This window comes from Macaca fascicularis, chromosome 19 (genome assembly GCF_037993035.2).
Source record: "Macaca fascicularis isolate 582-1 chromosome 19, T2T-MFA8v1.1".
NCBI classification, from domain to species: Eukaryota; Metazoa; Chordata; class Mammalia; order Primates; family Cercopithecidae; genus Macaca; species Macaca fascicularis.
The window spans coordinates 23113217-23133049 of NC_088393.1; the positions used below are offsets into that span (position 1 = coordinate 23113217).

At 37.3% G+C, this 19833-nt stretch overlaps 1 pseudogene; it reads left to right on the plus strand.

Annotated features, from left to right (window-relative positions):
* LOC135968528 (uncharacterized) overlaps positions 1–15710 on the plus strand; it is a 45681-nt pseudogene extending 29971 nt beyond the window's left edge.
* Positions 15711–19833: the final 4123 nt, after the last annotated feature.

The following is a 19833-nucleotide window of genomic DNA, read 5'->3' on the forward strand; positions in this document are numbered from 1 at the left end:
AAAACTATTTCATAGCTTTGTCAAAGCTAAATCATAGGTTAAACCCTATATATCTTATATGGCTCACTCAGTTCAACTAGGCCTACAAGATGCTATATCCCCTATCATAGAAGAATTAATTGCTTTTCATGACCACACTTTTATAATTGTATCCTTAATTAGCTTTCTAGTCCTATATGCCCTGTCTTCAGCTCTCACAACAAAACTAACAACACCAATATCACGGACGCCCAAGAAATAGAAACCATTTGAACCATCTTACCCGCAATCATTTTAATCTTAATTGCTCTTCCATCCCTGCACATCCTATATCTAACAGACGAGATCAACAACCCCTCTTTTACTATTAAATCAATTGGACACCAATGATACTGAACCTACGAATACACAGATTACGGAGGATTAATCTTTAACTCTTATATACTCCCCCCATTGTTCTTAAACCCAAGAGACCTTCGACTTCTAGAAGTTGACAACCGAGTAGTTCTCCCAATTGAAGCCCCTGTCCGAATAATAATTACATCTCAAGACGTCCTACACTCATGAACAATTCCTACTCTAGGCCTAAAAACAGATGCAGTTCCTGGACGCCTGAATCAAACCACATTCACCGCTACACGACCAGGTGTATACTATGGACAATGCTCAGAAATCTGCGGTGCTAACCACAGCTTCATACCCATTGTCACAGAATTGATTCCACTAAAAATTTTTGAGATAGGGCCTGTATTTACCCTATAGACCCCCCCCCCACATCTCACTCCATAACTCTCTGCAAAATATTCTTATAATACACTGTACAGCTATCCTAGCATTAACCTTTTAAGTTAAAGATCGAGAGAAATACCCTCTCTGCAGTGAAATGCCTCAACTAGATACATCCGTATGGTTTACTATCATCATAACTATACTCCCCACACTATTTCTTATTATACAATTAAAACTACTAAACACAAACTACTACCCACCTCCCCTACAAAAGAATCCCAATACACAAACCTACAATAACCCCTGACAATTGAAATGAATGAAAATCTATTTGCCCCATTTACCTCTCCAACAATCCTAGGCCAACCTGCTGCAGTAATCATCATTTTACTCCCCGTGCTACTATTTCCAACCTCCAAACACCTTATTAATAATCGACTAATTACCATCCAACAAAACCTAATCCAACTAACCCTAAAACAAATAATAATATCCCATAATACCAAAGGACAAACCTGGTCCCTAATACTAACATCTTTAATTATTTTTATCTCAATAACCAATCTTCTCGGACTTCTACCCTACTCATTTACAGTCACCACCCAACTATCTATAAACCTAGCCATAGCAATTCCCCTATGAGCAGGGACAGTAATCATAGGGCTTCACTTCAAAACTAAAAGCTCTCTGGCCCACTTCCTACCACAAGGCACACCGACTCCCCTTATTCCTATACTAGTAATTATTGAAACAATCAGTCTATTTATGCAACCAGTTGCCCTAGCTGTACGCTTAACCGCCAGTATCACAGCTGGCCATCTACTAATGCACCTAATAGGAAGTGCTGCACTAACATTATCAACCATCAACCTCCCTATCACCTCACTAATCTATGCACTTCTAGTACTATTGACCATTCTAGAAATCGCAGTGGCCCTAATCCAAGCCTATGTCTTCACACTTTTAATCATCCTTTATCTACGTGATAACACTTAATGACCCACCAATCTCATGCCTCTCACATAGTTAAACCTAGCCCCTGACCACTAACAGGGGCTCTCTCAGCCCTGTTAACAACATCAGGCTTAATTATATGATTTCACTTTTACTCCACCACTCTACTAATGCTAGGCCTACTAACCAACGTGTTAGCCATATACCAATGATGGCGTGACATTATTCGAGAAAGCACCTACCAAGGCCACCATACAATACCTGTCCAAAAAAGCCTTCGTTATGGAATAGTCCTTTTTATCATCTCAGAAATGCTCTTCTTCACCGGTTTCTTCTGAGCATTCTACCACTCGAGCCTTGCTCCCACCCCACACCAACAGGAATTACTCCCCTAAATCCCCTAGAAATGCCCCTTTTAAACACCTCCATACTACTTGCATCAGGAGTTACAATCACCTGGGCCCACCACAGCCTAATAGAAAGTAATGGAAAACAAACAATCCAAGCTTTACTCATTACAATCCTACTAGGCATCTACTTCACCCTACTACAAATTTCAGAGTACTTTGAAGCGCCCTTCACTATTTCCGATGGTATCTATGGCTCAGCATTCTTTATCACCACAGGCTTCCATGGACTTCACGTCATCATCGGATCTACATTCCTTATTACCTGCCTTATCTGTCAAGTATTATACCACTTCACATCAAACCACCATTTTGGATTCGAAGCCGCTGCTTGATATTGACACTTTGTAGATGTGGTCTGATTATTCCTTTATATCTCTATCTACTGATGAGGATCCTACTCTTTTAGTATAATTAGTACAGTTGACTTCCAATCAACTAGTTTCGATACTATTCGAAAAAGAGTAATTAACCTAGCATTAGCACTGACAATTAATACCCTTCTGACCCTCCTACTAATAATTATCATATTCTGACTACCCCAACTGAACTCTTATGCAGAAAAAACCGATCCTTACGAATGTGGCTTTGACCCACTAAACCCTGCCCGCATTCCCTTCTCCATAAAATTTTTCTTAGTCGCCATTACCTTCCTACTATTTGACCTAGAAATTGCCCTACTACTACCCCTACCATGAGCTCTCCAAACAACAGATCTTCCAACCATGCCTAAATCATCAATTACACTAATTATTGTCCTAACCCTAAGCCTAGCCTACGAATGAACTCAAAAAGGACTGGATTGAACTGAATTGGTAAGTAGTTTAAACAAAACAAATGATTTTGACTCATTAGATTATGATAACCATACTAACCAAATGCCTTTCATCTATATAAGTGTTACACTAGCATTTATAATCTCACTCCTAGGTATGTTAACTTATCGCTCACATCTAATATCCTCCCTATTATGCCTAGAAGGAATATTATCATCACTGTTTATTATAAGTACTCTTATAGCTTTAAACATGCACTCCTTACTAGCTAACATTATACCCATCGCCCTACTAGTATTTGCTGCTTGCCAAGAAGCAGTCGGTCTTGCCCTACTAATCTCAATCTCTAACACATATGGTCTAGACTATATCCACAACCTAAATTTACTTCATTGTTAAAAATAGTTATCCCCACAATTATACTACTACCAACAACGTGATTTTCCAAAAATAGCATAATCTGAATTAACCTTACCGTACATAGCCTAACCATCAGTATTATCCCCTTATTATTTTTCAACCAAACCAGCAGCCATCTCCTCAACTACTCAATCCATTTATCTTCCGACCCTCTAACGACACCTCTCCTAATATTAACTGCCTGACTCCTGCCCCTTATAATTACAGCAAGCCAATATCACTTACATAATGAATCCCCCTCACGAAAAAATTCTCTCTCTCCATGTTAATTTTCCTACAAATCTCTCTAATTCTAACATTCATAGCCACAGAACTATTCATATTTTATATTCCATTCGAAACCAGTCTCATTCCTACCCTAATCATCATCATCCGATGAGGCAGCCAAGCAGAACGCCTTAACGCAGGCACATATTTCCTATTCTATACACTAACTGGCTCTCTCCCCCTACTCATTATGTTAATCTATACCTATAATAGTTTGGGTTCACTAAACATCATGCTACTCACGCTCATGGCTCAAAAACTAACAACCACTTGATCCCACAATCTTTTGACTAGCATGCATAATAGCCTTCATAGTAAAAATACCCCTGTACGGCTTACACTTATGACTCCCCAAAGCCCATGTTGAAGCCCCCATTGCTGGATCAATAGTCCTTGCCGCAGTACTCCTAAAACTAGGTGGCTACGGCATGATACGACTCACCTCTATCCTTAACCCTACAACAGAACATATAACCTACCCCTTCCTTATACTATCCCTATGGGGCATAATCATAACAAGTTCTACCTGTCTTCGACAGACAGACCTAAAATCACTCATCACATACTCCTCCATAAGCCACATAGCCCTAGTAATCATAGCCTCCCTCATTCAAACCTCCTGAAGCTTCATTGGTGCAACTGTTCTTATAATCACCCACGGACTCACCTCATCCATATTATTTTGCCTAGCAAACTCAAACTATGAACGAACCCACAGCCGCATTATACTACTTTCCCGAGGACTCCAAATACTATTTCCATTAATAACCTTTTGATGATTTGCAGCAAACCTTACCAACATCGCCGTATCCCCTACTATTAACCTAGTAGGAGAACTCCTTGTAATAATAACCTCATTCTCCTGATCATACATCACCATTACGCTTACAGGACTTAATATGCTAATTACAGCCCTCTACTCCCTCTATATATTTACCACAACACAACGAGGAATACTTACATATCACACTACTAATATAAAACCTTCCTTTACACGAGAAAACATACTAATATTCATACACCTTTCCCCTATTATACTCCTGTCCCTTAACCCTAATGTTATTCTAGTTTTCACCTCCTGTAAATATAGTTTAGCCAAAACATTAGATTGTGGATCTAACCATAGAGGCCTGCCACTTCTTATTTACCGAGAAAGCTAGCAAGGGCTGCTAACCCATGTCTCCGTTTTTAATAAATACGGCTTTCCCAACTTTTGAAGGATTACAGTTATCCATTGGCCTTAGGAACCAAAAACATCAGTGCAACTCCAAATAAAAGTAACAACCATGTACACCTCCATTACCATAACAATCCTAACCACTCTAATTCTACCAATTGCTATTACCTTTATTAATCCCAACAAAAAGCACCTATACCCATACTACGTAAAAACAACTATGATATATTCTTTCACCATTAGCCATCTCCCCATAATCTTGTATATTCTCCTGGACCAAGAAGCAATTATCTCAAACTGACATTGAATAACAATCCAAACAGAATTAACACTAAGCTTCAAATTTGATTACTTCTCCATAATATTTATCCCAATTGCACTATTCATTACTTGATCTATTATAGAATTCTCACTATGATATATAAGTTCAGACCCAAACATTAATCAATTCTTTAAGTACCTTCTCACATTTCTCATCACCATACTAATTTTAATCACTGCCAACAACCTCTTTCAACTTTTCATTGGCTGAGAAGGCATAGGAATTATATCCTTCTTATTAATTAGCTGATGGTACGCTCGAATAGAAGCCAACACAGCAGCCACTCAGGCAATCTTATACAACTGTATTGGCGATATCGGCTTTATCCTAAGCATAACATGGTTCATCCTACATTACAACTCATGAGACTTTCAACAAATGTTTATCCTAAACCCCAACCCAAGTCTTCTCCCACTAATAGGTATTCTCCTGGCAGCAACAGGAAAATCAGCCCAATTTGGTCTTCACTCTTGACTACCTTCCACCACAGAAGGCCCAACACCAGTCTCAGCTCTACTCCACTCCAGCACGATAGTTGTCGCCAGAGTATTCCTGCTCATCCGTTCCACCCTCTAATAGAAAATAATACATTAATCCAAAGCCTTACATTGTGCCTAGGAGCCATTACCACCATATTCATAGCAGTTTGTGCCCTAACACAAAACGATATTAAAAAAATCGTAGCCTTTTCCACCTCAAGCCAACTGGGCCTCATAATAGTTACTATCGGCATCAACCAACCATACCTAGCGTTTCTACATATCTGCACCCATGCCTTCTTCAAAGCTATATTATTCATCTGCTCTGGATCCATTATTCATAACCTAAACAACGAACAAGACATTCGAAAAATAGGAGGGTTATTTAAAACAATACCCCTTACTTCAACCTCCCTATTTATTGGCAACTTAGCACTTGCAGGCATACCCTACCTCACAGGCTTCTACTCCAAAGACCTCATCATCAAAACCGCAAACATGTCGTATACCAACGCCTGAGCCCTATCTATCACTCTCATTGCCACATCCCTAACTAGCGCTTACAGCACCCGAACTATCTTTATAACCCTAACAGGACAATCCCGCTTCCCAACCTCAATCTATATTAACGAGAACGACCCCACCTTATTAAAACCAATCAAACGCCTCACTATCGGCAATATACTAGCAGGATTTCTTATCACCAACAATATCTCCCCTACTTCACTCCCCCAACCAACAATACCTCACCATCTAAAACTCTCAGCCCTATATCTAACCACCCTGGGCTTTCTAGTAGCCCTAGACCTTGCCCTTATAACCAACAAACTTAAAATAAACATGCCATCACACACATTTAAATTCTCCAACATATTAGGATATTACCCTATCACAATTCACCATATAACCTCCTACCAAAATCTACTTATAAGCCAAAACCTATCCTCCCTCTTACTAGACTTAACCTGACTGGAAAAATCTATAACCAAAACAATTTCACATATCCACACTACCATCTCCACCATCACAACCACCCAAAAAGGCATAATCAAACTTTACTCCCTCTCCTTTCTTATTCCCCTCATTCTAACTTTATTCCTAATAACATAATCTATTACCCCGAGTAATCTCAATAATAATGTATACACCAACAAACAACGTTCAACCAGTAACCACTACCAATCAACGTCCATAGTCATACAAAGCACCTGCACCAATAGAATCCCCTCGAACTAACCCCGACCCCTCACCCTCAAAAATCACCCAATCCCCCATACTATTAAAGTTCACCACCACCACTAAATCATCAAAATCTGTAACTCATAAAATTAAACCCACCTCCATCGCTAATCCTACCAGAAAACTCACAAAAACCTCAAGCCCCGATCCCCATGTTTCAGGATACTCCTTAATAGCCATCGCCATAGTATACCCAAAAACAACTATCATACCCCCCAAATAAACTAAAAACATCATTAAACCCATATACGCTCCCCAAAATTCAAAATAATCACACAACCAACTATACCACTAACAATTAATGCCAACCCTCCATAAATAGGAGAGGGTTTAGAAGAAAACCCCACAAACCCCATAACTAATGATACGTTTAACAAAAATAAAATATATGTCATTGTTCTCACGTGGACTCCAACCATGACCAATGATATGAAAAACCATCGTTGTACTTCAACTACAAAAACATTAATGACCCCAATACGCAAATCCCACCCAATCCTAAAAATAATTAACCACACCTTCATTGACCTACCCACCCCACCTAACATTTCTATATGATGAAACTTCGGCTCACTTCTTGCAACCTGCCTAATTCTACAAATTATTACAGGACTATTCCTAGCAATACACTACTCACCAGACACTTCCTCCGCCTTCTCCTCAGTCGCACACATCGTCTGAGAGGTAAATAACGGCTGAATCCTTCGCTACCTCCACGCCAACTGTGCCTCCATACTCTTCATCTGCCTTTTTCTACATGTAGGCCGAGGCCTCTACTACGGCTCCTTTCTTCCCACAGAAACTTGAAACACTGGCATCACACTTCTACTCATAACCATAGCAACAGCCTTCATGGGCTATGTACTCCCATGAGGCCAAATATCATTCTGAGGCACCACCGTAATTACAAACCTACTATCAGCAATCCCATACATTGGAACCAATCTCGTCCAATGAGTTTGAGGTGGATATTCTATTGAAAACCCCACCCTCACACGATTCTTTACCCTTCACTTTATCCTACCTTTCATTATCACAGCCTTGACTACTCTACACCTATTATTTCTACACGAAACAGGATCAAATAATCCCTACGGAATTTCCTCTCACTCCGATAAAATCGACTTCCACCCCTACTACACAATTAAGGACATCCTAGGCCTAGCCCTCTTTTTCACAACCTTAATAACATTAGTATTTTTCACGCCTGACCTTCTAAGCGATCCAAACAACTACATCCCAGCCAACCCCCTAAGCACGCCTCCACACATTAAACCAGAATGATACATCTTATTCGCATATGCAATTCTACGATCCATTCCTAATAAACTAGGAGGGGTGTTAGCACTCCTCCTATCAATCCTTATCTTATTATTCATACCCACTCTCCACAAATCCAAACAACAAAGTATGGCATTCCGCCCACTCAGCCAGTTCCTATTTTGACTCCTAATCACAATTCTACTAACTCTTACCTGAATCGGAAGTCAACCAATAAGCCAACCCTTTATGACTATTGGACAAGTAGCATCCGTAATACATTTCACCACAATTCTAGTCTTAATACCACTTGCCTCCCTAATTGAAAACAACCTGCTCAAATGAACCTGCCCCCGTAGTATAAATAAATACACCAGTCTTGTAAACTGAAAATGGAAAACTTCTCCCTAGGGCAACTCAGAAAGAAAGTACTTAACTTCACCACCAACACCCAAAACTGGCATTCTAACTTGAACCACTTTCTGTCTTTTATGGTATGCAAGCTTTAAATGCAACTTAAGTATTAAACATTTCAATAAACTTTTATGTAAATCGTGCATTACTGTTAGCCAACATGAATACTATATAGTACTATATATGTTTAACTGTACATAGCACATATTCTTACATACTTACTAAACACAGTCCCACAACATGCTTACAAGCAAGCACTCTAATAGATCAATCAACTGTAACACATAACAACAAGACTCAAAGCTCAAGCATCACAACCCGAATATCAACTAACCTATTGTTCATTTACAGTACATAGTACATTAAATCGTTCACCGGACATAGCACTTCCAAGTTAAATTAATCCTCCTCACCTCCTTGTCTTGTGCAGGTTTTCAAATTCCGCTTCTGGTTTTTGCCCATTCAGTATGATATTGTCTGTGGGTTTGTCATAAATAGCCCTTATTATTTTGAGATACGTTCCATCAATACCTAGTTTATTGAGTTTTTAGGACGAATGGGGTGTTGAAATTTATCGAAGGCCTTTTCTGCATCTATTGAGATAATCATGTGGTTTTTGTCATTGGTTCTGTTTATGTGATGGATTATGTTTATTGATTTGCCTATGTTGAACCACCCTTGCATCCCAGGGATGAAGCCAACTTGATCATGGTAGATAAGCTTTTTGATGTGCTGCTGTATTCAGTTTGCCAGTATTTTATTGAGGATTTTTACATCCATGTTCATCAGGGATATTGGCTTGAAATTTTTTTGCTGTTGTTGTGTCTCTGCCAGGTTTTTGTATCAGGATGATGCTGGCCTCATAAAATGAGTTAGGGAGGCTTCCCTCTTTTTCTATTGCTTGGAATAGTTTCAGAAAGAATAGGTCAGCTCGTCTTTGTACCTCTGGCAGAGTTCAGCTGTGAATCCATCAGGTTCTGGACATTTTCTATTGGTAGGCTAATAATTACTGCCTCAGTTTCAGAACTTGTTATTGGCCTCTTCAGGATTTATTTTATTTTTATTTTTTGAGGGTTTTTTTTTTTTTTTTTTTTTTTTGTCGCTCTCTCCTTCTGTTCTGCTCTTAGTTATTTGTTATCTTCTGCTAGGGTTTGAATTTGTTTGTTCTTGCTTCTCTAGTTCTTTTAATTGTGATTTTAGCATGTCTATTTTAGATCTTTCTTGCTTTCTCTTGTGGGCATTTAGTGCTGTAAATTTTCCTCTAGACATTGCTTTGTCATAGTCCCAGAGATTCTGGTATTTTGTGTCTTTGTTCTCATTGGTTTCAAAGAACTTTTTAAGTTCTACTTTCATTTAATTATTGACCCTGTAGTCATTCAGGAGCAGGTTGTTCAGTTTCCAAGTAGTTGTGCGATTTTTAGTGAGTTTCTTAATCCTGAGTTCTAATTTGATTGCAGTGGTCTGAGAGACTGTTATGATTTCCATTCTTTTACATTTGCTGAGGAGTGTTTTGCTTCCAATTATGTGGTCAGTTTTAGAATAAGTGCGATGCGGTGCTGAGAAGAATGTGTACTCTGTTGATTTGTGGCAAAGAGTTCTGTAGATGTCTATTAGGTCTGCTTGGTCCAGAGTTGAGTTCACATCCTGAATATCCTTGTTAGTTTTCTGTCTCATTGATCAGGCTAATATTGACAGTGGGATGTTAAAGTCTCCCACTGTTATAGTGTGGGAATCTATGTCTCTTTGTAGGTCCCTAAGAACTTGCTTTATGATTCTAGGTGCTCCTGTATTGGGTGCATATATATTTAGGATAGTTATCTCTTGTTGTTGCATTGACCCCTTTACCATTATGTAATGCCCATCTTTGTCTCTTTTGATCTTTATTGGTTTAACGTCTGTTTTATCAGAGACTGGGATTGCAACCCCGGATTTTTTTTTTTTTTTCTTTCCATTTGCTTGGTAAATATTCCTCCATCCATTTATTTTGAGTCTATATGTGTCTTTGCACATATAGACTGAAATACAGCACTTAGATGGATCTTGACTCTTTATTCAATTTGCCAGTCTGTGTCTTTTAATTGGAGCATTTAGCCCTTGTATTTAAGGTTAATATTGTTATGTCATTATGATGCTAGCTGGTTATTTTGCCCATTAGTTGATGCAGTTTCTTCATAGTGTCGATGGTCTTTACAATTTGGTATGTTTTTGCAGGGGCTGGTACCAGTTGTTCCTTTGTGTGTTTAGTGCTTCCTTCAGGAGTTGTTGTAAGGCAGGCCTGGTGGTGACAAAGTCTCTCAGCATTTGCTTGTCTGTAAAGGATTTTATTTCTCCTTCACTTATGAAACTTAGTTTGACTGGATATGAAATTCTGAGTTGAAAATTCCTTTCTTTAAGAATGCTGAATATTGGCTCCCCACTCTCTTCTGGCTTGTAGGGTTTCTACAGAGAGATCCACTGTTAGTCTGATGGGCTTCCATTTGTGGATAACCCGACCTTTCTCTCTGGCTGCCCTCAACATTTTTTTCATTTCAACCTTGGTGAATCTGGCAATTATGTGCCTTGGGGTTGCTCTTCTCAAGGAGTATCTTTGTGGTGTTCTCTGTATTTCCTGAATTTGAATGTTGGCCTGTCTTGCTAGGTTGGGGACATTCTCCTGGATGATATTTTGAAGAGTGTTTTCCAACTTGATTCCATTCTCCCTGTCACTTTCAGGTACCCTAATCAAACGTAGATTTGGTCTTTTCACATCGTCCCATATTTCTTGGAGGCTTTGTTCATTTCTTTTTATTCTTTTTTCTCTAATCTTGTCTTCTTGCTTTATTTCATTCAGTTGATCTTCAATCTCTGATCTCCTTTCTTCTGCTTTATCGATTCAGCTATTGATACTTGTGCATGCTTCATGAAGTTCTCATGCTGTGTTTTTCATCTCCATCAGGTCATTTATGTTCTTCTCTAAACTGGTTCCTCCTGTTAGCAATTCGTCTAACCATGTCATAAGACTGTTTGCAAATCACTTTTCTCTTGCAGCTCCCAAAATTCTCTTTTTGTCTGTAACTATTGAAATTGTGATTATAAATATGTTTTTGTTATAAATGTATTTGTGTGTATTGTAATTTGCTTTTTGAGCTTTTTAATTTTTCCATAGTTTTTCTTAATTTTAGAATCTTTCAATTATTTATTTTTGTATTTTTATCACCACAATTTAGATATTTTTGTTCTTATCCTCATTTTTCTAACTTTTTATAGTCTTTTGTGTTCTTGTTTCATGCATTGTTATTCCATTTTTAAAATTAGTATATAAATTTTTAGTGGTTTCTTTCTGAAATTTTAATAATATTTTTGGTGGGATTATGTTGCCCTATTTTGTATAGATTGTATGTAATCTTTGAGATTTGGACATTTAAAAAGGTTACCTGTCACAAAATTTATTAATGTAGCTTTGTCCTGGCATAGTCAGAAAGCAATGGTCTTGACTAGAGATTGTGTGGGTCTGTCAAACATGTTCTTCAGATTTGTGTTGTCTGAAATTTTGTGCTTACTTTTAGTTTAAAGAGATTATGTTTCTCCTGAAAAGTAATTACCTGGTACACCTGTTCTCTCTCTGCAGCACTGCAGTGCTCTGCTGCAGTGTATTTACCTTTGGTCTCAGCAGACTCAAAATGAAAGTATACCATCATTTATTTCAGCAATTTATGTCATGGGAGACAGAAAGCAGTGTGTGGAAAGGCCAGTAGAAGACAGAAATTAAATTGTACATGCCAATATTTTACTTTCCTTTAAAAAAAAGCCAGAAGTTACAATTTACTTCTGAAGGGACTAGGTAATACTGAGGAGCAGAAAGAGTTGTAATGGGTAAATGTAACAAACTTTTCTTTTTTTTCTATGTGGTTCTTTGCATTGGGTTTAATTCAGACACTGTACACACTTAACTCATGTATAAATTATCCACATATGTATTTTGGTCTGTATGTTTTCGTTACATTTATATGTCTGTGAAGAATTAGGGCCTGTGTCATATTGCAATGTAATCTTACTTATGTAGTTTGAATAATTTTATAGGTTAGATTTGGAAACCGTATTTATCTGAGTCTAATAAGTGGACTAATTTGTTATTTTTATTTCTTTTCAGTTATATGTTCTCATTTTGCTCAACACCTTTGTCCAGAGCAGGGCATAGAAGATTCTCTCCGAAAAGTGATATTGAGAAGATGTGAAAAATGTGGACCTGAGAATTTACAGTTAAAAATTGGTTGTACCAATGTGGATGAGTGTAAGGTGCACAAAAAAGGTTATAATAAGCTTAACCAGAGTTTGACAACTACACAGAGCAAAGTATTTCAATATGGCAAATATGTAAACGTCTTTCATAAATGTTCAAATTCAAAAAGACATAAGATAAGGCATACTAGAAAGAAGCTTTTGAAATGTAAGGAATATGTCAGATCATTTTGCATGCGTTCACACCTATGTCAACATAAAAGAATTTATACCAGAGAAAATTCCTACAAATGTGAAGAAGATGGCAAAGCCTTTAACTGCTCCTCAACCCTTACTTATTATAAGAGAATTCATACTGGAGAGAAACCTTACAAATGTGAAGAATGTGGCAAAGCCTTTAGTAAGGCCTCAACCCTTACCAAGCATAAGGTAATTCATGCTGGAGAGAAACCCTACAAATGTGAAGAATGTGGCAAAGCTTTCAACTGGTCCTCAGATCTTGTGACACATAAGAGAATTCATACTGGAGAGAAACCCTACAAATGTGAAGAATGTGGCAAAGCTTTCAACCGGTCCTCAAGTCTTACGGAACATAAGAGAATTCATACTGGAGAGAAACCCTACAAATGTGAAGAATGTGGCAAAGCCTATGGTAACTTCTCATCCCTTACTAAACATAAGGTAATTCATACTGGAGAGAAACCCTACAAATGTGAAGAATGTGGAAAAGCCTTCAGATGGTCCTCAAGCCTTATTGAACATAAGAGAAGTCATGCTGGAGAGAAACCCCACAAATGTGAAGAATGTGGAAAAGCTTTCAACCGGTCCTCAAGACTTAGTGAACATAAGAGAATTCATACTGGAGAGAAACCCTACAAATGTGAAGAATGTGGCAAAGCTTTCAACCGGTCCTCAAGTCTTACGGTACATAAGAGAATTCATACTGGAGAGAAACCCTACAAATGTGAAGAATGTGGCAAAGCCTATGGTAACTTCTCAACCCTTACTAAACATAAGGTAATTCATACTGGAGAGAAACCCAACAAATGTGATGAATGTGGAAAAGCCTTCAGCTGTCCCTCAAGCCTTATTGAACATAAGAGAATTCATGCTGGAGAGAAACCCTACAAATGTGAAGAATGTGGCAAAGCTTTCCAGCGGTCCACAAACCTTACGGTACATAAGAGAATTCATACTGGAGAGAAACCCTACAAATGTGAAGAATGTGGAAAAGCCTTCAGCTGGCCCTCAAACCTTATTGAACATAAGAGAATTCATGCTGGAGAGAAACCCTACAAATGTGAAGAATGTGGCAAAGCTTTCAACCGGTCCTCAAAACTTAGTGAACATAAGAGAATTCATACTGGAGAGAAACCCTACAAATGTGAAGAATGTGGCAAAGCTTTCTACCAGTCCTCAATCCTTAAGGAACATAAGAGAATTCATACTAGAGAGAAACCCTACAAATGTGACGAATGTGGCAAAGCCTATGGTAACTTCTCAACCCTTACTAAACATAAGGTAATTCATACTTGAGAGAAACCCTACAAATGTGAAGAATGTGGAAAAGCCTTCAGCTGGCCCTCAAGCCTTATTGAACATAAGAGAATTCATGCTGGAGAGAAACCCTACAAATGTGAAGAATGTGGCAAAGCCTTCATCTGGTCCTGAAGACTTAGTGAACATAAGAGAATTCATACTGGAGAGAAACCCTACAAATGTGAAGAATGTGGCACAGCCTATGTTAACTTCTCAGCCCTTACTAAACATAAGATAATTCATACTGGAGAGAAACCCTACAAATGTGAAGAATGTGGCAAAGCCTTTAGTAAGGCCTCAACCCTTACTGCACACAAGACAATTCATACTGGAGAGAAACCCTACAAATGTGAAGAATGTGGCAAAGCTTTCTACCAGTCCTCAAACCTTACAGAACATAAGAGAATTCATACTGGAGAGAAACCCTACAAATGTGAAGAATGTGGCAAAGCCTATGGTAACTTCTCAACCCTTACTAAACATAAGGTAATTCATACTGGAGAGAAACCCTACAAATGTGAAGAATGTGGAAAAGCCTTCAGCTGGCCCTCAAGCCTTAGGGAACACAAGAGAATTCATGCTGGAGAGAAACCCTACAAATGTGAAGAATGTGGCAAAGCCTTTAGCTGGGTCTCAGTCTTCAATAAACATAAGAAAATTCATACTGGAAAGAAATTCTACAAATGTGAAGAATGTGGTAAAGAGTTCAACCAATCCTCACACCTTACTACTCATAAGAGAATTCATACGGGAGGAAAAACCCTAGAAATGTGAAAAATGTGGCAAAGCTTTCAATTAGTTCTCAACCCTTACTGAACATCAGGGAATTTATACAGAAGGGAAACCCTACAAATGTGAAGAACGTGGCAGATTTTTTAACTCTTCCTCAATCCTTACTAAACATAAGGTAATTCATACTGGAGGGAATTCCTACAATTGTGTGGAATGTGGCAAAGCCTTTAACCAGTCCTTAAGGCTTACCACATATAAGACAACTCATACTGGACAGAAAGCATACACATGTGAAGAATGTGGGAAAGCCTCTAACAGATCCTCAATTCTTAACAGACACAGGTTAATTAATACTAGAGAGAAACTACAAACCTGAAAGATGTGACAATGCTTTTGGCAACACCTGAAACTTTTCTGAGTATAAAAGAAATCATACTGGTGAGAAATCCTAGAAATGTGAAGAATGTGACAAAGCCTTTAAATGGCTGTCACACTTGATTGTAGGTAAGGTAACTCATATTGGAGAAAACTAGTGTGAACAGTGTGGCAAAACATTTAACCAATGCTCATACCTTTTTGCAAAGGAAAGCATTTATACTAGCCTGGGCAACAGAGGGAAACTCTGTCTGGAAAAAAAATATCATTAATATCTTCTCACATCTTAGTCAATATCAGAGAGTTCATACTAAATAAAAGCGTTAAAAGTGCAATTGGTGTCAATAGATCTTTCAGAAAATATAAGCCCTTAAATTCCAGAAGTATATTTATTTTGAGGAAACACATTACAAATATAAAGAGGATTGTGGTACCTTTACTTGTATCACAGGTTTTATTGTACACATTTTGTACTACAGGAAAACCCTGAGGTAGTTGTTCCAACTTTGCTCAACATCAGGGAATTTATATTGAAGAATAACCCTGCAAATTTAATGAATTTGGAAAAACGTTTTTAAAAAAACTACAGACTATAAAACACAAAAGTTTATACTAAAATATATTTTTGCAGATACAGTAAATATTTTAAAAATTTAATCCAAAATTAAGTAAAGAGAATCCACAGTAGAAATACCTGTCTCTCAAACTTCAGACATTACACTTACTCAGATTGCTGAGTATAGGAAAAAATTCAAAACTAAAGTTGATAAAAAGAAAAATTATTTGTAAGTAACTTTAAAAGAAGTAGATCTTTGAAGAGTTATAATTTCATTTAAAGTATACTTTTGTCCTGAAAATATAGATTTTTTTTTTTGCCAGACACAGTGGCTTACACCTGTAAGGCCAACACTTTGGGATGCTGAGGTGGGCAGATCACCTGAGTTGAAGACCAGCCTGGCCAACATGGTGAAATCCCATGTCTACTAAAAAGAAATACAAATATTAGCGAAGCATGGTAGTGCACACCTGTAGTCCCAGCTACTTGGGAGGCTGAGGCATGAGAATCACTTGAACCTGGGAGCCAGAAGTTGCAGTGAGCTGAGATGTTGCCACTGCATTGCAGCCTGGGTGACAGAGCGAGACTCTGTCTCAAAAGACAAAAACAAAAACAAAACAAAAACAGCTTATTTGGAAACTGAATACTGATGGAATTCAACTCTTTAATTACTTCATGCTATTTCATCGTTTCTGTTGTTTTCACATGTAAAAGCCTGTGATCAATTCTTTCTGCATCAAAGATTTGGGAGACTTTTATTAGGTGGTCATTATTTATTACCTTTCTTATGGATGACTGAGGACATTAAAATGTAAGATGCATGATGAAAATCTAAGTAGAAAAGCTATTTGTGGTTAACTTATAGAATTGAGTGATGTATGAGGTAGGCGTTCAGAGTAATATTCTTTTTTTTTTTTTTTTTTTTTTTTTTTGAGAGAGAATCTCGTTCCGTTGCCCAGGCTGGAGTGCAGTGGAATAATCTCGGCTCATTATAAGCTCCTCCTCCCAGGTTCAAGCTATGCTCCTGTCTCTGCCTCCCAAGTAGCTGAGATTACAGGTACCCATGACCACATCCAACTAATTTTTGTGTTTTAGTAAAGGAAGGTTTCACCATGTTGACCAGGGTGGTCTTGAACTTTTGACCTGAAGTGATCTGCCTGCTTTGGCTTCCCAAAGTGCTGTGATTATAGGTGTTAGCCACTGCACCCAGCCCTAAGTAATATTCTAATACATTATTATGAGAGAAAATCGTTCTTATAGTTCTTTTGTTTTTTTTTCTTTGAGATGGAGTTTCGCTCTGTGGCCCAGGCTGGAGTGCAGTGGCCGGATCTCAGCTCACTGCAAGCTCCGCCTCCCGGGTTTATGCCATTCTCCTGCCTCAGCCTCCCGAGTAGCTGAGACTACAGGCACCCGCCATCTCGCCGGCTAGTTTTTGTATTTTTTAGTAGAGATGGGGTTTCACCGGGTTAGCCAGGATGGTCTCGATCTCCTGACCTCGTGATCCGCCCGTCTCGGCCTCCCAAAGTGATGGGATTACAGGCTTGAGCCACCGCACCCGGCCATTACTTATAGTTAAAATTTAAATCAAAATAATTAGTATGTCATTTTACTAATTGTAGTTTTATGTGATAAAACTACAGTTTTAAAGTTTTAAATTGTGTGTTAATTTTTTAATTGAACATTGATGACATGTTAAACACTGTTATACATTCAGCAAAGTGTTATTATGCCACTAATTTTAACCTATTCCACCTTACTCAAGGGTGTATTTAAAAGATGGTAACAATACACTATTTGGTAACATAATAGACTAACATTTCTAGTATTCTTCTTTTTCAGTGGCTTTAAACTGCAAATAAGTGAAAGAATATGGTTCCTGTGGGTTAATTTTTTTTATATTTAAATTTATTTTTCTTAGTTTTTGTGTGTACATAATATGTGTATATATTTATGTCATATATGGTATATTTTGGTACAGTCATACAATGTATAATAATCACATTGTGATAAGGTACCTATAACCTCTGGCTTTTCTGTTTTGTATTACAAACAATTCAATTCTACAGTCTTAGTTACTCTAAATTGTACAGTTAAATTGTTATTGACTACATGGTTGTTTTTATGGTATCATAAAAATTATATATAAACATAAATAAAATCAATATATTTCTGAGTCCTGAATAATTTTCAAAACTTTATTATGTATTTTTTGAACATGTGGCCTCTGCCTGAGAGCACATAATGGAGTTTTAGTTTTGACTTACATACAGTTAAATATACACATCTATTAGTCTAAAGATATAACTTAGGTTTAAGGAGCAAGGGTGTTTGAGTATAAGTTTGTAACTGTTTTCAGAAGAAAAGGGCAATATTGAAACAAAGCAAAGCATTTTAACAAGATGTCTAATTTACTAGAAAACAAAAATCCTCAAAAATGCTAAAAGCAAATGTATACTCTGCTTTGTATTCAGTTTATTACACTATCTTACAGCTTATGATTTAGAATCTTTCCATGCAAATTTTCTGTTTTTACTTGCATGATACTCATTCTAGACCCATAATCTTTTTTTTTTTTTTTTTTTTTCTGAGACCAAGTTTCCTTCTTGTTGCCCAGGCTCGAGTGCGATAGCATGGTCTTGGCTCACTGCAACCTCCGCCTCCTGGGCTCAAATGATTCTCCTGCCTCAGCCTCCCGAGTAACTTGGATTACAGGCATGTGCCACCACGCCTGGCTAATTTTTGCATTTTGCGTAGAGATGGGGTTTCACCATGTTGGCCAGGTTTGTCTCGAACTCCTGACCTCAGGTGATCCAGCCATCTCAGCCTCCCAAAGTGCTGGGATTACAGGTGTGAGCCACCATGCCTGGCCTAGACCCATAATCTTTTTGTTTCCTGTTTTTTTTTAATATAGTTTATGAAGTATTTATTATCTGAGCTCATTTGTAGTTATAAGAATAATTTTTATAAAATTTAATCATGCACACAAAATTATTTTTAGAAGGAATTCCACAATTTGTGTATTATTACATTTTATTTAGTTAAAACATTCCATTAGCTTCTAGAACCCTATATAAGCTTACTTTTCTTTAATTATTCCCTTAACTTTTTATAAGTGACATAAGTAAATTTTATTTATTGAGTCAATTTGTTTCAGTAAGTACTAGGGAAGCTTCATAAGTCATGTGGATGCTTTTATATATAAATGTAGCAAACAAACATGATGGTGTTCAGTGTATAACAGATGCTCCATAATTAGTCATAAATATTCCTGCTAAAGTTAGTTTGTAACTTCAAGTCAGAGATGGAAAATACCAATTGCAAAGAAATAACATTTATTCTTCATGTGAGAACATTTTTTCCAGGCTGCAAAGCTGAATCTTGCTGAATTTAAAGAGAAATGCTTCATTCATGTCCTAATTATCTAAGTTTTATCCTTTTATGTGCATTCAAACCATATATGCATCACAGACCTTCTTTTTCTGTGTTACGACTACAGTTTTCTCACTGTTGTTTTCCTGCCATGTGGTTTCACACGGTATGTTGTAGGTTTTAAGGAGGACATTGGTATTTTTTAATGCACTGAAAAATTGGTTTTGACTGGAAAGTTTGCTTATAAATATAACTTTAAGATTGGCTAATTAACATAAAAGACATACATTGTCTACCGAAGAGAGGATTAAATCATCATGGTGTTTCTTTGTAAAAGAAAAATGTTAGGCTTTTATACAAAGTGTGGCAAATATGTAATTTGCTAGAACATACATATAAAAATTAAATTTTTAAGAGAATTAATAGTGAGCAATTTTAAATTTAGTTATTTAGGATGTACTTACAGAACAACTTACATTTCCATGCAAAATCCTCTATTTAAAGTGTGAATGTTAAAGACTGCAAAACAATAAAATAACTGCTGTAAATTTGGAATAATACTTATTTTCTATATTGATACTACAATTTGGAGAAATTTATCACTCATTTTTTAAAGAAATG